Raw genomic sequence first — 19,193 nt, forward strand, 5'->3', positions numbered from 1 at the left:
ATAATGAGTCTCCATCTATATAAGAAAAAATATATATATATTTTGTTAATATATATATTAAAAATATATATATTAAATACACATACATTAAAATATATTTAAATATATTAAAATATATTTTATATATTAAAGTATATATTAAATATATATTAAAATATATATGGAGAGAGAGAGACAGGGAGAGAAGCGAATGTGTGCATACATTTATTTTATACAGCAACAGTATAGTTAAGAAGGAAATAAAAACCCAGAGCTAAAACTGATATGTCTATTTTTGCTTATTAATACAGACTTGCCATTAGAGCCATCTGTGACATATACACATTGTGCTGGGACCATCTGCAATGTTCCTAATCTAATGGTTTAAACGATGGCTCACACCCTCATTAGACGACATTAGCACCTCAAAACACATTTATTGGAAATAGCAAGGTACTGATCCCTTCAGATGCTATCAAGTGGCTGTACTGTAAACTAATGCACATCCTAGCAAGAACAAAGGGAATCAGACATTGAGCCCCTTCTGTGGACCAGGATATTTAGCAGACTCATACATTCCCTCATTAATCTCAGTAATCTTAAGAGCAGGTATTATTTTTCCTTTTCTACTTATTAAAGAAAGTAAGGTTTTTAAAGTTTCATTAGCTTGACCACACAGCTCGAAAGTAGAAGAGCCAAATTTTAAATCCCAGGCTCTCTGTCTCCAAAATCTGCATCTATAATAGCTGTTGTTGGTTGCCTTCCCTGCTGCAGCTTCCTCCTTTCTTCCAGACGTTTTTCAACACTCTTATCCTCCCATCCAGCCAGTGAGCTACAAAGGTGGGTCTCTTGCCTACACAGTATTTTTTTTTTTTTTGAGACACTCCTCTCTCTGTTGCCCAGGCTGGAGTGCAGTAGCACGATCTAAGCCTCCCAGGCTCAAGCTATTCTCGTGCCTCAGCCTCCCAAATAGCTGAGACTATAGGCGCATGCCACTATGCTCAGCTAACTTTGGAATTTTTTTGTAGAGACGGGGTTTAACCATGTTGCCCAGGCTAATGTCAAACCCCTGAGCTCGAACAATCTGCCTGCCTCAGCCTCCCAAAGTGCTGGGATTACAGGTGTGAGCCACCATGTCTGGCCCTCCAGTAGTATTTTTTTCACAGCAGGTGCAATTGGCACTTGGGGCTGACTAGTTCTTTGCTCTGCAGGACTCTCAGACGCATCTTAGGATGTTTAGCATCCCTGACCTCCACTTGCCATCATTCTAATAATTCAAAATGCCCAGCACACACTTGTATGGCAGTGCTCAGCCTGAGAATGGCCAGTTCACACCAAATACCACGCCTCCTGTCAACGATGGGTTCAGGAACCTATCCAGCAATTGGTGAGCTGTCCCTTCAAGGGGATTTCCCCATGTGGAAAGATTCATGAACAGGAAAGCAGTTTGGGCCAATGAGATGTAAAGGGAGGTCTGCTGGGCTGTTTTGCACCAGAAGCTTACATACTCTGAAGAAACAGCTTCTTGGTCCTGAAGGTTTTCACATATGGTAATGAGACCCAGAACTCCTCTACCATGTCACTGCCACCTTTAAAGTGAAGCCACAACCTGGAGGCAAACAGATCTGAACAACTCTGAGAAAGGCAGCTAATACAACTGATCACCATGAATCTCTGGACTTTTCAGTTGAATGAACAAATTAAGTCACCTTTATTCTTTAAGCCAATACAGTTAAACAATAAATCCTTAATGTTGGGCTTTCAGTTATTTGTGGAGGCAAATATCCTACCTGATATAACACCTTTTTTAAGTCCTTAGGCACTACTGTCTTTACCTAGAGCACAGGACATGCCCATTTGGACTAGTGGCTATGAAGGGGACAAAGGCATAGATTTCAATTTTGGAATTTGCCCAACTTTCTGCTCTCTTCAGTTTTTGTCTGTCTACCATGTTGCTCCCTGCTCTAAGCAGAAGACATGTTCTTTTTCCAGTTGAGTAGATTCCTTTGCTTACCCTCTCAGTCCCACCTTTTCCTACCACCTCAGAGGTCTCTCTCCATAATGCATTCACCCTCTGTCTAGACTCTCCAGCCTTTCCCTTTCTACAACTCTTTCCCCAAAGCATGTGCACATCTCCAGACCTGCCCCTTGGTAACCAACCCTCCCTCAGGCTATGCACTTCTTATCTGTGGCCCTTTGCTTTCACCTGTCATAGCCAAGCTCCTTAGAGGTGACCTTTTCATCTGCTTCTCCACTTCCTCATGTTTGCATTCTCCTCTGCCAATTAATCGTCAAACTACTGCGATCTGATTGATGCCACTAACTTCTCTAATGAAACTGCACTAGTAATATTCACTGATTAGTTCCTACATAATAAATCCAATAAGCATTTATCTTTATAATGTCTAACCTTTCTGCTAAATGTGTTAACCGATTCCTCCTTCAAAAATTCTCTCTTGGGGCCAGGTGCAGTGGCTCATGCCTGTAATCACAGCAGTTTGAGAGGCTGAGGCAGGCAGACTGCTTGAGCTCAGGGATTTGAGACCAGCCTGGGCAACATAGTGAAACCCCACCTCTACATAAAAATACAAAAATTAGATGGTACGGTGGCATGCACCTGTAGTCTCAGCTACTTGGGAGGCTGAGGCAGGAGGATCACTTGAGTCCAGGGGACAGAGGTTGCAGTGAGCCAAGATCACACCACTGCACTCCACCCTGGGCCACAGAGTGAGACCCTGTCTCAAAAAAAAAAAAAATTCTCTCTTGGGGCACATATACTAAAATTGGAATGATAGGAGAGAAGGTTGGCATGGCCCTATGCAAGGATGACATGCAAATTTTGTGAATCATTCTATACTTGTGTAATAAATAATAAAAAGAGAAAAAAATTCTGTCTTTTTTGTGTTTGTGCTACCATCCTCTAATGCATGAGCTCTTAATCTGGGGTCCATGGACCACACGAATATAAGTAGGAAAAAAAATATATCGTTATTCACTCAGAAATTCAACATTTTCTGCAATTATGACAGTTGGCAACCAACCATGGTAGTGTAGGCATGCCTATGTCTTTGTCATTAATAGAAATACAGATGTTTTTAATCATACAATACCACTGATAGGAATATCTTGTGATATTATTTGTACTCATCTCTACTATTAAATTATAGTTATTAGACATCTTGTTAGATCTCCCTATTTAATTTGTTATTAAAGAAGCATATAAAATACTCTAAAACAAATTTGTTTTTGTGCAATCACCTGATGGGCTCTTCCCGCCCATTGCACAGACAAAATCAATTCACCAAGACTGTGCCACTGCAGTAGAGAAACAGTTTAATTTTCTACAAAGGAGAACTGGAGTTATCATTAAATCTGTCTCCCTAAAGTTTGGGAGGCTAGGGATTTTTATGGACAATTTGGTGGGCAGAAGGTTAGGGACTGGGTGCTGCTGAATGGTTGGGAATAAAATCATAGGTGTGTGGAAAACAGTCCTCATGCTCTGAGTCCTTCTCTGGGTGGGGCCACAGGACAAGCTTAGTCATGAGTCACGAGTCTGGGTGGGGTCAGTCTGAAGAACATTTCAAAAAAAATCAATTTTCAAAGTTGGTCAAGGTGACTCATGCCTGTGATCCCAGCACTGTAGAAAGCCAAGGCAGGAGGATCTCTTGAACCCTAGAGTTCAAGACCAGCCTGGGCAAGATGGTGAGACTCTGTGCCAAAAAAATAAAAAATATTAAAGTGTGGTGATGTGCACCTGTGGTCCCAGCTACTGAGGCAGGAGGATTTTTTGAGCCCTGGAGTTCAAGGCTGCAGTGAGCTGTGATCATACCACTGCACTCCAGCTTGTGTGACAGAGCTAGACCCTGTCTTAAAAAAAAAAAAAGTTAGGTTCTACAATAATGATATAATCTCCTTCCTTCCTTTCATCCTTCCTTCCTTCCTTCTCTGTTTCTTTTCTTCCTTCTTTCTCTTTCCCTCCCTCTTCCCTCCCTCCTCCCTCCCTCTCTCCTTCCCTCCGTCTCTCCCTTCCTTTTTTCCTTCCTTCCTTCTCTGTTTCCTTTCTTCCTTCCTTCTCTCTTTCCCTCCCTCTTTCTTCCCTCCTCCCTCCCTCTCCTTCCCCTATCTCCTTCCCTCCCTCTTTCTTCCCTCCTCCCTCCCTCTCTCCCTCCCTTCCTCCCTTCTCTGTTTCCTTCCTTCCTTCTCTTCCTTTCTTCATTCTGTTTCCTTCCTTCCTTCTCTCTTTTTCCCTCCCTCCTTCCCTCCCTCCCTCCCTCCTTCCTTCCTTCCTTCCTTCCTTCTTTCCTTGTTTCAAGAGATGAGGTCACACTATGTTGCCCAGGCTGGTCTCAAACTCCTGGGCTCAAGCAATCCTCCTGACTCAGCCTCCCAAAGTACTGGCATTTCAGGTGTGAGCCACTGTGCCCAGCCAATGGTGATATAATCTACAGGAAAAATTGGGATTGTCACAAATCTAGTGACCTCTGGCCACATGACCCCTGAGCTGTAAGGGATTATGGAACTACACCTACATTTTAGTAGAGTTCCGGCCCTTCCCATAATCCTATTCTTAGACTTTCCATTAGACTTACAAAGATGGTTCTTGGGTCTAGAGGAAGGAAGGGGTTCATTTTATGGAGGGACTATAATCACCCTTGCTTTTAAGTTAAACTATATACTTAAACTCTTCCCAAAGTTAATTTGGCCTATGCCCAGGAATGACCAAGGACAGTTTGGAGGTTAGAAGCAAAATGGAGTCAACTATGTTAGATTTCTCTTACTGTCATAATCTTTGCAAAGGTGGTTTCATTTGCAACATTTTGATAAAAATTTCAATATAATTTAATTTCTCTGTAATCTTCTGTATTTTATTTTGTACCTTTAAAACCATTGTTCTGAGAAGGCACCAATGAGTTTCACCAGGCTAAAAAGTCTGCTGCTGAAAGAAGCCTGTGATAAAACAAAACACTGCCTAAAGTTTCTGCCCTTCCCACTTTAAGATATATATTGAATTACTGCTTCCCAGTCCAGGTTTGAAGCTCATGCTATAAGGTCCACTATCCCTCTTTTTATTTTCAGTTTTTTGGCTTCAAAACCACCTGTGATTGGTATTATAGTCATTGGGTTTTACAGTAAGGGCTCACCTAAGAACTCGGAGATAAGTTTGTACTCTAAGCATTAATGTTAAATGTTAACACGTAATGATGCCAGACATCTTGTGAAGATAACATATCCTGAGTGCTTCCCACAATCTCGGCACTGCACAGTAATCCTGTCACTTTGATATTCTTTTTCCCATTTTACAGATTAAGAAACTGAAACACAGATGGAATCAATGGCATGGCTAGGTCATATGGTCAGCAATTAATGAAGCTGGAGGCTTAATATACTACAAAATAAAATTACGGGAGTGATCTAAAGATCCAGCTTGGATCCCAGAGCCAGAACTTGATAGTAATTTAATTGAATTTGTTAAGGTATCTAAAGTGACTGTCATCACAAATGGGGTTGGCCAGCCTTAAACCCTCAAAAGAAGACGGTCTCAGAGATAAAAAGCAGTATTCTCTATTAAAGCATGATTCATGATTTAGATCTCAAGAACTTCAATCACAAAAAAAAAATTTGTTTTAAACATGATTCATGGGAGTTTTTCATTCATCAAAGTATTTGGTTCTTGTGCAAAGCCATTAGGCCAGGGTTATAAATGCCTGCAGAGGCCAAAGAGATTAATGGTGCTGTTCGGAGTGAGACAACAGGGTGTGGTTAGGGCTGATGAAGTAAGAGAGCAAATGAGCTGAATAAAGGCATTGGGATTGATGCTTTTCCCTAGAAAGATCATCCCAAAAGTGAGATGGGTGACTCATGTTCTCTTAGCTTAAGGTCATTAAATATTCCATACACATTATCTTTATCCAGGATAACAAAAAGCTAGTTGCACAAATTTAAAAATATCCCTGTCTCTGGGACAATGATTTCTCATTGCAGTTTGACCTTCTGCTTTTAAAAATCAGACTCATAAACTAGGTTAATGTAAGTCCATTCCTGAAAGATGGATTCACTCTTGACATACAGAGAAATCAGGTTCCTAAGCCTGATTTACTATACATACCAGCTTGTGAGCTCTCTTGGGAGACACAATGTATCCTTGCTTTGTGAACATACAGCATACATCATTTTCTTGTGGAGGACAAATATGTTTTTCTTATTTGTTATATGCTGACGATTTTTAAATTTGTCTGTGGAGGTCACAACTCTCGTTAGTCCTACAGAGTCCAGTATCTATCACTACCACTTACTAATGTAATGATATAAGAAATTATTTAATCTCTTTAAGCATCAGTCTCTTTGTCTATAAAATATTCAAAAATTTAAAAACCTGTATCAGGTTTGCTGTGAAAATTAGATGATTTAGTATTTTATTAAACATTTTTGATTGCATTAAATTTCTAGGGAATTTTAAGAATAACTGAGAGAGTTAATAGATATACAGGTAAAGGACACAAGTATGTAATCTACAATAGAGGAACTACAAATATCTAGCAGACACTTGAAAAAACATTTGGCCCCCACAGTTATACCAGCTTATATAGTATTTCTATCTCGAGCTCAGGCCACTCCCCCAAGATTCAAATGTCCAGTTGCTCATCTGACATCACTTGGAAGTCTACTGGCATCTCAATTCAACATGTCTGAAACAGAATCTTTGATTCACTCTCCTTTTTCCCACATACCTGGTCTACTGCTACCTCAATTAATTGCATTACTTTGTTCATCAGGCAAAATATGCAGGAATCATGCTTATATTTTTTCTCTTTCCAGTTCTTCCATACACAGTCTGTCAATGAGCTGAACCTAGTGAGGTCCTGGACTCTTGGGTGCTGCCCGGACCCACCCAAATGCCAGAACAGGAGTGACTTAAGTTCCTCAGGGAGCTAGGGTAAACAGATACCCTTTGTCTTGTTTCACATACACACAAAAATCTTGCCCTTCTAGAAGTTCACCTCTCAAAACAATACCAGCCAAGTAGGAGAGGAAAAGAAGAGCAAGTATCTAGGGACCCCGATTTGCCTGGATACCCATCTGGGTGATTTGGGGTGGCCAACTTGAAACAGCTTTTTTTCCCCCAAGCCATTCTCTCCTGTTCTCAGTCAGCTTCCTGCAACCATGAGGTCAAAAAGAAAAACAAATATCTTTGTGCTTTGCAATTTGTGATGGGCAAGGTACTCTAAAATGCAGGGTTCAGGGCAGGACCCCTTTCCTCTGAGTTCAAGAAAGGCACTGAGTATTTTTTTTTTTTTTTTTTTTTTTTTTTTTTGAGACAAGGTCTTGCTCTGTCACCCAGGCTAAAGTGAAGGGCAGGGACATGGCTCACCGCAGCCAGCCTCAATCTCCTGGGCTCAAGCAATCCTCCCACCTCAGCTTCCCATGTTGCTGGGACTATAAGCACATGCCATAGTGGCCTGCTAACTTTCTGTTTTTATTTTTGTTTTTATAGAGACAAGGTCTCACTTTGTTGCCCAGGCTGATCTCAAACTCCTGGGCTCAAGCAATCCTCCCACCTCAGCTTCCCAAAGACCTGGGATTACAGGCATGATGCACCACTGTACCTAGCTTTTATAAATTTTATCATTCATCTCAATGGCTTTTATTGCACATTCTGTTAACTCTTTTACGAACTCTTTGTTCTAATAAATAAACACATGAAGGTTTTTCATAAATAAATCGGGAGTCTACTAAAATGGTATATTCTAGCTGTGTGAGCTTTCGGAAAATGTTTTCATTTATGTTTGAATGTTATTTCCAAATCTTTGAAAATATACATTCTGAGTTGAAAAGTTTTATAATAGGTAAAACTCACTAACCCACATGTTTTCAATGCTGGGCACAGCAGGTGTGGTAGACAGAAATATAAGGTGACTCCCAAGATTTTTGCACCCTGGCATACACATATCTTTTTCCAGTTGTCCAAACATTAAACTTAGGTGCTCCTGTGAAGGGATTTTGTAGATGTGAATAATGTCCCAAATCAGTTCACCTTAAGATAGAAAGATGATCCTGGGTGGGCCAGATCTTATCAGTTGAGTCCTTAAAGGGAACAGCACCCTTCCTGACAAAGAGATTCAAAGCAGGAATAATTAAAAATGAGGGAGATTCTCTATTGCTAGCTCTGGAAATGGAGTAGGTCATGTGATAAGTCATGCAAGTGGCCTCTAGTTGCTGAGAGCAGCTCCCAGCTAACAGCCAACAAGGAAATAACAACTGAAAGAAGATGAATCTGGCCATACCATGTGAGCTTGGAAAGGAACTCAGAATACCAGATGAGGATGCAACCAAGCCAACACCTTGAGTTTAGCTTTATGAGATCCTGAGTAGAAAATCCAGTGACTCCATGCCCAGATTTACCACAACACTAGAGGCTAAAGACAACAGCCCCTTATTGTCTCACAATGCTGTATTGCTTTTAGCCTCTAAGGTTATTTAGCAATTTAGTAATCAAAAGCAAATTTGGGCCAGGCGCGGTGGCTCACGCCTGTAACCCCAGCACTTTGGGAGGCCGAGGCGGGTGGATCACGAGGTCAAGATATCGAGACCATCCTGGTCAATATGGTGAAACCCCGTCTCTACTAAAAATACAAAAAATTAGCTGGGCATGGTGGCGCGTGCCTGTAATCCCAGCTACTCGGGAGGCTGAGGCAGGAGAATTGCCTAAACCCAGGAGGCGGAGGTTGCGGTGAGCTGAGATCGCGCCATTGCACTCCAGCCTGGGTAACAAGAGCGAAACTCCGTCTCAAAAAAAAGAAAAAGAAAAAAGCAAATCCGGTAGGACATGCTAATATTAAGATACAACCTCTACATCATATGATGCAGTGTGAATCAGCACAGCAGAGATTGCAGTATCTCTGGAAGCCATTTCTATACTGGACAACTCTTGGCAATAATTCAACTACACATGCAAGTGATCAAATTAATATATCTTACAAAACTAAATGCATCTTCAACAATACTCTTCCTTAACCAGTACCAAAAAAAAGGATCTGTAGATATTCTGTAACACCTCCCAACACAAGAGGAAGTGATATAGATGGGAGTGAAGACTAAAGAGAGACAATAGAATTCACTGATTAAGATTTAAATATCTTACGTTTGCGACTTTTTATTTGCAAAAAAAAGAAAGAAAGAAAGAAAGAAAATTGATCATGTGAACACATTTGCATTAAAAGATGTTTTTGCAAATTGGGGCCCTGAACTTAAGCTTGATTAGGTTCACAGTAAGCCTACCTCTCTCTTTACCCATAGCACTTGGCAGAGTGCCTGGCATCTGAATGACAGGTCTCAAATATTCTTTCTCATATAATTGCATTCAATACATCATTAAATTGTTATTTACTTAAATGACTTTACAATTTTCTTGAGTGGGCCAGGCGCATTGGCTTATGCCTGTAATCCCAGCACTTTGGGAGGCCAAGCCAGGTGGATCATTTGAGGCCGGGAGTTCGAGACTAGCCTGGCCAACGTGGTGAAAACCTGTCTCTACTAAAAATACAAAAATTAGCCAGGCATGGTGGCACACATCTGTAATCCCAGATACTCAGGAGGCTGAGGCAGGAGAACTGCCTGAGCCTGGGAGACGGAGGTTGTGGTAAGCCGAGATTGCACCACTGCACTCCAGCCCAGGCAACAGTGTAAGACTCCATCCCCCCGCCAAAAAAAAAAATTCTTGAGTGAATTAACACTTGAAGGATCCCTGTAAACTGAGTCTACTTTCAATTTCTTATCTACTGGGTCACTTACAATAAAACATGTTACATGTTTACTTCCTTATCTCTGCTTGCTTCCAAGAAAGAAAAGTAATTTAGTTTTTGTATTTCAATTAGTAATTCAATAACCTGTCTGCTTTTTGTTTTTTTAAAGCAAAATAGCTTATCTCAAAGTTCAGATCAGACAATCTCACCATTGGTATTTGGATTCAGTGTCTTTTGAGGTGAAGTGAAAGAAGAACCTTTCAGAAATGCAAGCAGTTAATTCAAAGAGAGGAAGGATCTCGTTCTAAAGAGGCTTTGTCTATAATTGATTTTTCTAAAGGAAAAAATCAACAAAAAGTAGAGTGTATCGATGCTGAATACTCTGCTCTTTCAAACAAATGTTTTCATATTATAACCTGTATCAGACATAGTATCAGGAAAATTAAAATACCCATTTACTAAGAGCAAAAAATGCTCTTCAGTAAGTCTGGTAATAAAAACTTCAAGATAATATTCCAAAATTACATAAGCCTGCAGTTCTTCTAATAAAGATTACTAAACTGTAGTATCAGAAAAGATACTTTTGGGGAACAAAACGATAGTGAAGCTTCCCTACTGGTTTGCACCTTAAACCTGCTTAGCTAAAGACAGTGCTTCCACCACCTCCATTTAGTGTAAATTTTGTTAACCTGAAACTTAGAATGCAAAATGATGCATAATATACAATGCTATCCGTAATGATAATAGCTGCTATAATATTTGGATATAAGAGTTTTCACAGGCAGGAAAATATGCAGTTTCTAAAAAATGATTCGAAGTTCATGAAAAAGTGGAAATAAATGGTTTACTCTGCTGTCCACGTACATCCGCAAGGACTTGGAATGGAAACAAACAGCAATTATTATCTTTAAAAATCCTTTCTTTAATACTTTGGCATTGCAGTCTAGCTTCAAAACAATTGCTTTGAATATAACTTTTTTTAAAACTGAAAAAATATACTTTATCTTCCTTTTCTGACTACACAATTATTTTTTTCTTTTTTAAATCAGAAACTCATTCCTTGCTAATGACTATATAATTATTATTGTTGTTGTTGTTGTTGTTTAGGACAGGGTCTCATTCTGTCACCCCAGCTACAATGCAGTGGCACAATCATAGCTCACTGTACCCTCACACCCCTGGGCTCAAGTGATCCTTCCAAGTGGATAAGTCTACATGCTACCATGCCTGGCTAATTTATTTTTATTTTTTTTAGAGATGGGGTCTTACTATATTGCTCAGGCTGGTCTGGGATTCCTGGCCTCCAGCAGTCCTCCTGTGTAGCTGGGATTAGAGGTGTGAGCCACAGTACCAGCCTAAAATAATTATTTTTCAATTCCTTATTTAAAACATTCTTAGCAGGACAGGCATAGTGGCTGACTCCTATAATCCCAGCACTTTGGGAGTCTCAGCCAGGCAGATCACTTGAGGTCAGGAGTTCAAGACCAGACTGGCCAACATGGTGACACTCCGTCTCTACTAAAAACATAAAAAGATTAGCCAGACATGATGGCACTTGCCTATAATCCCAGCTACTTGGGAGGCTGAGGCAGGAGAATCACTTGAACCTGGGAGGCAGAGGCTGCAGTGAGCCAAGATCATGCTACTGCACTCCAGCCTGAGTGACAGAGCAAGACTCCATCTCAAAAAATAAAATAAAATAAAATATTTTAGCAGTATATAAAATCAAAACAACCACAAACTTCTTTGTAGGCGAATCCATTTATAATAAACTTGTATGTAGACATATTATATGAATGTGATTTGACTCAAAATGTATCTGACTTCAGATGATATTTATTAGATACTTGTTTTTATTTCTTTATCTATTCAGGTTTGTGGCACCCGGCTACCAAGATGGCTCCCAATGACCTTTGCCTCTGGCATAAATGCCCATGTGTAGTTCCTTCCTACATTTTATCATGGCTGGTCTGTGGGACCAACAGAATACAGAAGTGATGATATGTAACTTCTGAGGCTAGGTCATACAAAGACTTTGAGGTTTTTGCCTTGTTCTGTGTCAGATCACCCTCTCTGGAAGAAATCAGCTGCACTGTCATGAGGATACTCACACAGTCTTACAAAGAAGTCCATGTGACAAAGAACCGAGGTCTCCTGCCAACAGCTGGATGAGTGAGCCATCTTGGATGAAAATCCTCTAGCCCCAGTCAATCCTTCAAATGACTGCAGCCCTGGCTAAAAAATTAAGTACAACATATAATACCCTAAAGCGGAACCACCCAGCTAAGCTGCTCCTGGATTTCTGATGCACAAAAATTGTGTGATAGATCAAATGTTTATTGTTGTTTCAAGGTTGTGCAGTATTTTCTTGTAATCTGAACATTTGTAGAGGTTCCTGAGAACTGATCTCCATATTCTTTAAATTGGGAAGTTTAAAAGAGCACTGGAAGTAGAGAGATTATTCTTCCCACAACCCTGAATTAACCTTACAGATTTTTTTAATATGAGTCTTGAGACATAATTTTGCTTTTTTGGAGAACAGACTTATTCTTTTAATAGCTTAACTTTTTTTTTCTGAGATGAAGTCTCACTCTGTCACCAGGGCTGGAGTGCAGTAGTGCGATCTCAGCTCACTGCAACCTCCCCCTCCCAGAGACAAGCAATTCTCCTGCCTCAGCCTCCCTAGTAGCTGGGATTACAGGTGACCGCCATTACACCCAGCTAAGTTTTTATATTTTTAGTAAAGATGGGGTTTCACCAGGTTGGCCAGGCTGGTCTCGAACTACTGACCTCATGATTAGCCCACCTCAGCCTCCCAAAGTGCTGGATTACAGGCGTGAGCCACCTCACCCGGTCCAACATTTTTTTTTTAATAGAAATGTTTGGAAAACTAGACTCCTATTTTCTCCAGATTACAAGTGAAATTTGATCCTGTGGTGGCGATTTTTCTCTCTCACCATTATGTCATGTTGGAAATTCTGATAATGGGATTGTTAGAAGCAGAGATAAAGGCTATGTGAAGGAGAGAGGAGACAGAAAAGGGGGTGAAATGTAATCTCACAATTCCCTGCAGCACTTATTTCCTAAGATCTTGTCTCATGCAAAAGACATCAGAGACAGAAAGCTTTCTCTGTCCACATCTCCCATAGGGATGAAGACAGATTATCATTTCTCGGAAAATAAAGAAAAAATGAATTTTTCTTTATCAAAATTTAAACATCATAAGGGATAGAGGTTAAAATTAATTGAGACATCTGTAAGAGTAACAAGTACTGCTATTCTGGGCACATTGCCCATGGGGTAGCCCTGCTCCACAAGAAGCAGTAAAGCCAAAAAACAGCAACAACAAAAGAGTAACAAGTAGTTCTCTCTTTAGCACATTGTGAAGTACACTTTTCATGATCCCAGTCCCATTCCAATCCCAAATTGTCCAAAGCAAGGAATACCTATTATTTAACATCAAACGTAGGACATAGTAAAGACAAATGAAGAGTAAAAAATAGTAACAATGCGGACGATAAAATATTACTGATGTTATTACCTGGATCTTTAGGAGTCAGTCTCTTAATATACTTGGATACGTCGCAATTTGGTATATTCTCTCCTAGTCTTCATGTCTATCGCTAGAAATGCTATTACGTAAGTAACCAGAATTATTATCTCTTTTCGACAGATGATGAAAGTTTGAAGAGGATTTTCTCAAAGTCAGCTCGTTAGTGGCAAGGAAGAAACTATAATTCAGACCTTGTAGAATCCAAAATGGGGCCTTTCTCCAGAACATGTTCTTGTTGAATGCACTAAGCAAATCTTTAGGACTTAGAAAAAATAACTAATTTAAGAGCATTATTCTTATTTTTAATTCACTTTTAAGTTCTATGTTCATTATTAATTTAATATACTTACATAGTGGGTTTTTTAAAGATGAAGTCTCACTCTGTTGCCCAGGCTGGAGTGCAATGGGAGTGCAGGGGCACAATCATCGCTCACTGCAGCCTCAAACTCCTGAGCTCAAGGGATCCTTCCACCTTAGCCTCCCTAGTAATTGGGAATGTAGGTATGAGCCACCGCGTCCAGCTTATATAGTAATTTTTCTTAATAGTTAACAGTTTTTAAGGCCAGGTACAGTGGCTTACACCTGTAATCCCAGCACTTTGGGAGGCCAAGGTGGGAGGATCACTTGAGCTCAGGAGTTTGGGACTAGCCTGAGCAACACAGCAAAACTCCATCTCTACAAATAATTTTTTTTTTTTTTTTTGAGACAGAGTCTTACCCTGTTGCCCAGGCTGGAGTGCAGTGACACAGTCTCGGCTCACTGCAACCTCCATCTCCTGGGTCAAGTGATTCTCCTACTTCAGCCTCCCTAGTAGCTGGGATTACAGGTGTGCACCGCCACACCCAGCTAATTTTTGTATTTTTAGTAGAGACAGGGTTCACTGTGTTGGCTAGGCTGGTCTTGAACTCTTGACCTTGAGTGATCCACCGGCCTCGGCCTCCCAAAGTGCTGGGATTCCAGGCGTGAGCCACCGTGCCTGGCTCTACAAATACATTTTTAAAAGTCAGCCAGTGATGGTGGTACATGCCTGTGGTCCCAGCTACTCAGGAGGCTGAGGTGGGAGGAGCACTTGAGCCCAGGAAGCTGAGTTTGCAGTAAGCATGACTGGACCATTGCACTTCAGCCTGAGTGACAGAAACCTCATCTCAAGCAATAATTTTTTTATACAGACAGGATCTCACTATGTTGCCCAGGTTGGTCTTGAATTCCTGGACTCAAGTGATCCTCCCACCTCAGTCTCCCAAAGTGAGGGGATTACAGGTGTGAGCCAGCATGCCTGGCCATATAGTTATAATTTTAATGCACTATTTTATAAAATTAGCTTATTATTATCCCAATATTCATTGTTTCTGCTCCATGCACTTATGTCAGTCCTTTCTCTTACTAATGATCAGTCCATTGGTATAAAGAATAGCCTACCTATAAAAGAAACCTTTTTCTCCCACCTATACACACTTTGACTGAGGATGTGAATTTGCTGTCACTAATTTTTGACTTTCAAATAGCTTTTTGAAGGATGAGCAGAATGGAAAAGAGAAAACAGTCACTTCTGACTTCAACATGGAACCAGAAATAGGTCATGAATAGAAAAGCAAAACAAGGAGTACTACTAAGAATGTGACCTAACTAGAATAGAAATGGCATATCAAGTAGATGAGGAAAACAAAGAATACGGAGGGTTGTTGAAGCACCTGGAATGACTAGGTTAACTCAATACCTATAAAAGATAATGCCCTTAGAGATCCACTTAAAAGACTCTCCCTCTGCAAAACCTACCCTCATTTCCCTAAAAGAAATTAGAAGAAATTTTACTCTGTAAAATAATAGAGCACCTCTCCTGTAGCCTTCATCAGGCCAAAGCTATTTACGATTTAGCACAAGAAGACTCGAATCTCTTTTAAGGCAGGGTCCTTGTTGGGCTGATTTAACTCCTATGTTTGTTTGCTTGTTTTTCTGGAGACAGTCTTGTTCTGTCTCCCAGGCTGGAGTGCAGTGGTACAATCTTGGCTCACTGCAACTGCCCCTCTTCCGGCCCCTGAATTCAAGTGATTCTCCTGCCTCAGCTGCTCAAGTAGCTGGACTACTTGAGGTGTGTGCCACCATGCCTGGCTAATTCTTGTATTTTTAGCAGAGACAGGGTTTCATCACGCTGGTCAGGCTGGTCTCGAACTCCTGATGATCCACCCACCTCGGCCTCCCAAAGTGCTGGGATTACAGGCGTGAGCCACTGTGCCCAGCCTCCTATGGTTTTTATTGTTGTTGTTGTTATTGCCAGGAGTTGGGTGAGGTGGGGTAAAGATATATGTTTGCTTTGGAGCTACAGTTCTTATCAACAGGTTGAAGGTGGAGGAGGACAGGGAGGAGATGAAAGGAAGAGGAAAATGACCTCACTGTTTATGAAGTGTCCTCTGTGTGCTTGACGTAGTGCTAGACATTTGTATATGTCATCTCAGAGGGGAAACTAAGGCTTAGAGCATTTAGTAATCTATCCAAGATCACTCAGCTGATGTTGAGTGGTGAAGTCAGGATTTGAGTCTAATTATTTCTTCTTTCAAAACTGGGGCTGAAGTCAGGTGTGGTGGCTCATGCGTGTAATCCCAGCACTTTGGGAGGCCAAGGCCGGTGGATTACTTGATGTCAAAAGTTCAAAACCAGTCTGGTCAACATGGCAAAACTCCGTGTCTACTAAAAATACAAAAATTGGTTGGGTATGGTGATATGTGCCTATAGCCCCAGTTACGTGGGGGACTGAGGCCCAAGAATCGCTTGATCCCAGGAGGTGGAGGTTGGCAGTGAGTTGAAATCGCACCACTGCACTCTAGCCTGGGTGACAGAGCGAGACTCTTTCTAAAAAAAAAAACAACAAAAAAACTGGTACTGAGTTTTAAGTTTTGCTGGAAAACTAGTTCTGTTATAGTATTTGGAGATGGCTGAAGGAAGGCATTTCACAGTTGTTCTTAATTATTTCTGGGTCATGGAAGAATCTCTCCCATAAAAGTGTACATGTGCAAATATATACATCATTATGAGTTTTGCATACCATTTCAGAAGGATTGGCTAAGGAACCACAGAAGCAAAGGCAAGAACCTCAAGGTGGAGAGATCCAAGATGGCTGATCACTAGCAGCTCGGGCACGTAGCTCCCAGTGAAAGCGCAGAGAACGAGAGGACGCCACACTTTCAGACGAATATTTGTAGCTCACGGACCAGGAGATTCCCAGCGGAGGAGCTCCACAGGTCGCCAGAGCGACTCTTGTGGCCGGCGCAGCGGTTTTGCTGGCGCCTTAAAGCGGCAGTTCTTGGTGCAGAGTCCAGAGATTCCTGGGCAGAAAGGCACCATCAACCTTAACACTGCTGTCTTGGCCGGCGCAGTGGATTGCTCAGATTTCGGCGCTGGGAATCAAAAAGTTGGACGTCCACTCAGAGACCTAGTTAGAAAGTCAGTAATTACAAAGACGACAGATGGATAAATATATAATCAAGGGAAGAAAGCAGCCTAAAAAGGCAGAGAATACTCAAAATCAGAATGCCTCTCCCTCTACAGGGGATCGTAATTCCTCATCAGTAACGGAACAAGGCTTAATGGAGAACGAGAGTGTTCCAATAACAGAAGCAGGTTTCAAAATGTGGGTGATGAGAAACTTCTGTGAACTAAAAGAACTTGTTCTAACCCAATGCAAAGAAACTAAGAATCTTAAAAAAAGGTTTGACGAAATGCTAATGAGAATGGACAATTTAGAGAGGAATATAAGTGAATTGATGGAGCTGAAAAGCACAACACGAGAACTTCGCGAAGCATGCACAAGCTTAAACAGTCGAATTGATCAAGCAGAAGAAAGGATATCAGAAGTCGAGGACCAGCTCAATGAAATGAAACGAGAAGACAAGATTGGAGAAAAAAGGATAAAAAGGAATGAGCAAAGTCTCCAGGAAATATGGGACTATGTGAAAAGACCTAATCTACGTTTGATAGGTGTACCTGAATGTGATGAAGAGAATGAATCCAAGTTGGAAAATACTCTTCAGGATATCATTCAGGAAAACTTTCCCAACCTAGCAAGGCAAGGTAATATTCAACTCCAGGTAATACAGAGAACACCACAAAGATATTCTTCAAGAAGACCAACCCCAAGGCACATAACTGCCAGATTTATTAGGGTTGAAATGAAGGAGAAAATACTAAGGGCAGGCGGAGAGAAAGGTCAGGTTACCCACAAAGGGAAATCTATCAGACTCACAGAAGATCTCTCAGCAGAAACCCTACAAGCCAGAAAAGAGTGGGGACCAATATTTAATATCTTTAAAGAAAAGAACTTTCAACCCAGAATTTCCTATCCAGCCAAACTAAGCTTTATGAGCGAAGGAAAAATTAAATCTTTTGCGAACAAACAAGTACTTAGAGAGTTCACCACCACCAGGCCTGCTTTACAAGAGCTTCTGAAAGAAGCACTATACATATAAAGGAACAACCAATATCAGCCTTTCCAAAAATATATCAAAAAGCAAAGAACATTAATACAATGAAAAATTTACATCAACTAAAGGGCAAAACAGCCAGCTAGCATCAAACGCCAGTATTAAACTTATATATATTTTAATTGGATAAAAAGCCAAAACCCATCGGTATGCTGCATCCAGACCCATCTTACATGCAACAATACACAAAGACTCAAAGAGAAGGAGGAAGATTTACCAACCAGAGAGTAAAAATAAACAAATAAACAAAAAGCAGGAGATGCAATTCTCGCCTCTGATAAAGTAGACTTTAAAGCAACAAAGATCAAAAGAGGCAAAGAAGGACATTACGTAATGGTAAAAGGGTCAATGTAACAATAGCTAACGATTCTATAGATCAACGAGATAGAAAATTAACAAGGATATTCAGGACTTGAACTCAGACCTGGAACAAGTAAACTTAATAAACATTTATAGAACTCTCCACTTCAAATACACAAAACATACATTACCACCTCACACCTATTCCAAAAGTGACTATATAATTGGAAGTAAATCACTCCTCAGTAATCGCATAGCATTTCATAGGTTTAAATGAAATATTGGTTGGCTGTTTGTTTGTTATCTTCTTCCCTTATTCCTTCCTGACTACATCATTAAGTATAATTATCAGTATACAAGAGGTTTTCAATATCCATTACTAAATTGCATTCTAGCCTGGGCAAGAAAGCAATACTCCCATTCTCTCTCCCTCTTTCTTTTCCTTTTTCCTCCTCCCCATTCTCTCTCTCTCTTTCTCTTTAAAAAAAAAAAAAAAAGAACCTCAAGGTTACAGTATTCCCAACCACCTTTTCCCATTCCACTCCACCCTAAACTTCTTCCCAAAGCCTGAGAGTAATTAAAACCAGAGAAAATATAAACACGAAAGTTTGGTTGGGAGAAGCAAATGCAAACTTCTAATATAGTATTGTACTCAAAAATGTCATGGAGAACTTGATTAGGAGACATTGAAGAATGTGGTGACAATCTTTAAATTTCACAGTTATGACCTTCAGACCATATATGATGTAAGGTTAAGAGACAGGGTTATCACAATACATTCTAAGAGAGTGAAAATAGCTGAAAATCAAACTGAATGGAAAATCCCAGGAAGTATACTATATTTAATGGAAGAGAGGTTTATTTCTGTTATTCTGTCTGGGGAACTTTTCTTGAAAAATATGTTTGGATTTTATGGGCTAAAGAAAATGTTTTAAACGAAGTTTATGTGATTTTTTTTATATCCTGTATTTTTTCCAAGAGGATTTAAAAGAGATTATAGGTTTATAGAAAATATAACAAAATATTATGAATCACAGATAGGAAAAAAAGGTAGAGACATAAAATAGAGCCAGGAACGAAGCTGATATTAAACCATGAATTTATACAGTGATTAGGCCTTTACTTCCTCAAGGTAATTTCATTTTT

At 40.3% G+C, this 19,193-nt stretch overlaps 1 non-coding gene across 1 annotated transcript; it reads left to right on the forward strand.

The window, feature by feature from the left end:
* Positions 1-2,735: 2,735 nt before the first annotated feature.
* Positions 2,736-2,840, forward strand: LOC135278144 (U6 spliceosomal RNA). The gene has a single exon (XR_010345701.1). It is a non-coding gene; the product is annotated as a U6 spliceosomal RNA (small nuclear RNA).
* The last annotated feature ends 16,353 nt before the right edge of the window (positions 2,841-19,193 follow it).

The sequence above is a fragment of the Aotus nancymaae genome, unplaced genomic scaffold, assembly GCF_030222135.1.
Source record: "Aotus nancymaae isolate 86718 unplaced genomic scaffold, 86718_ANA_hifiasm-v0.15.2.pri h1tg000036l, whole genome shotgun sequence".
NCBI classification, from domain to species: domain Eukaryota; kingdom Metazoa; phylum Chordata; class Mammalia; order Primates; family Aotidae; genus Aotus; species Aotus nancymaae.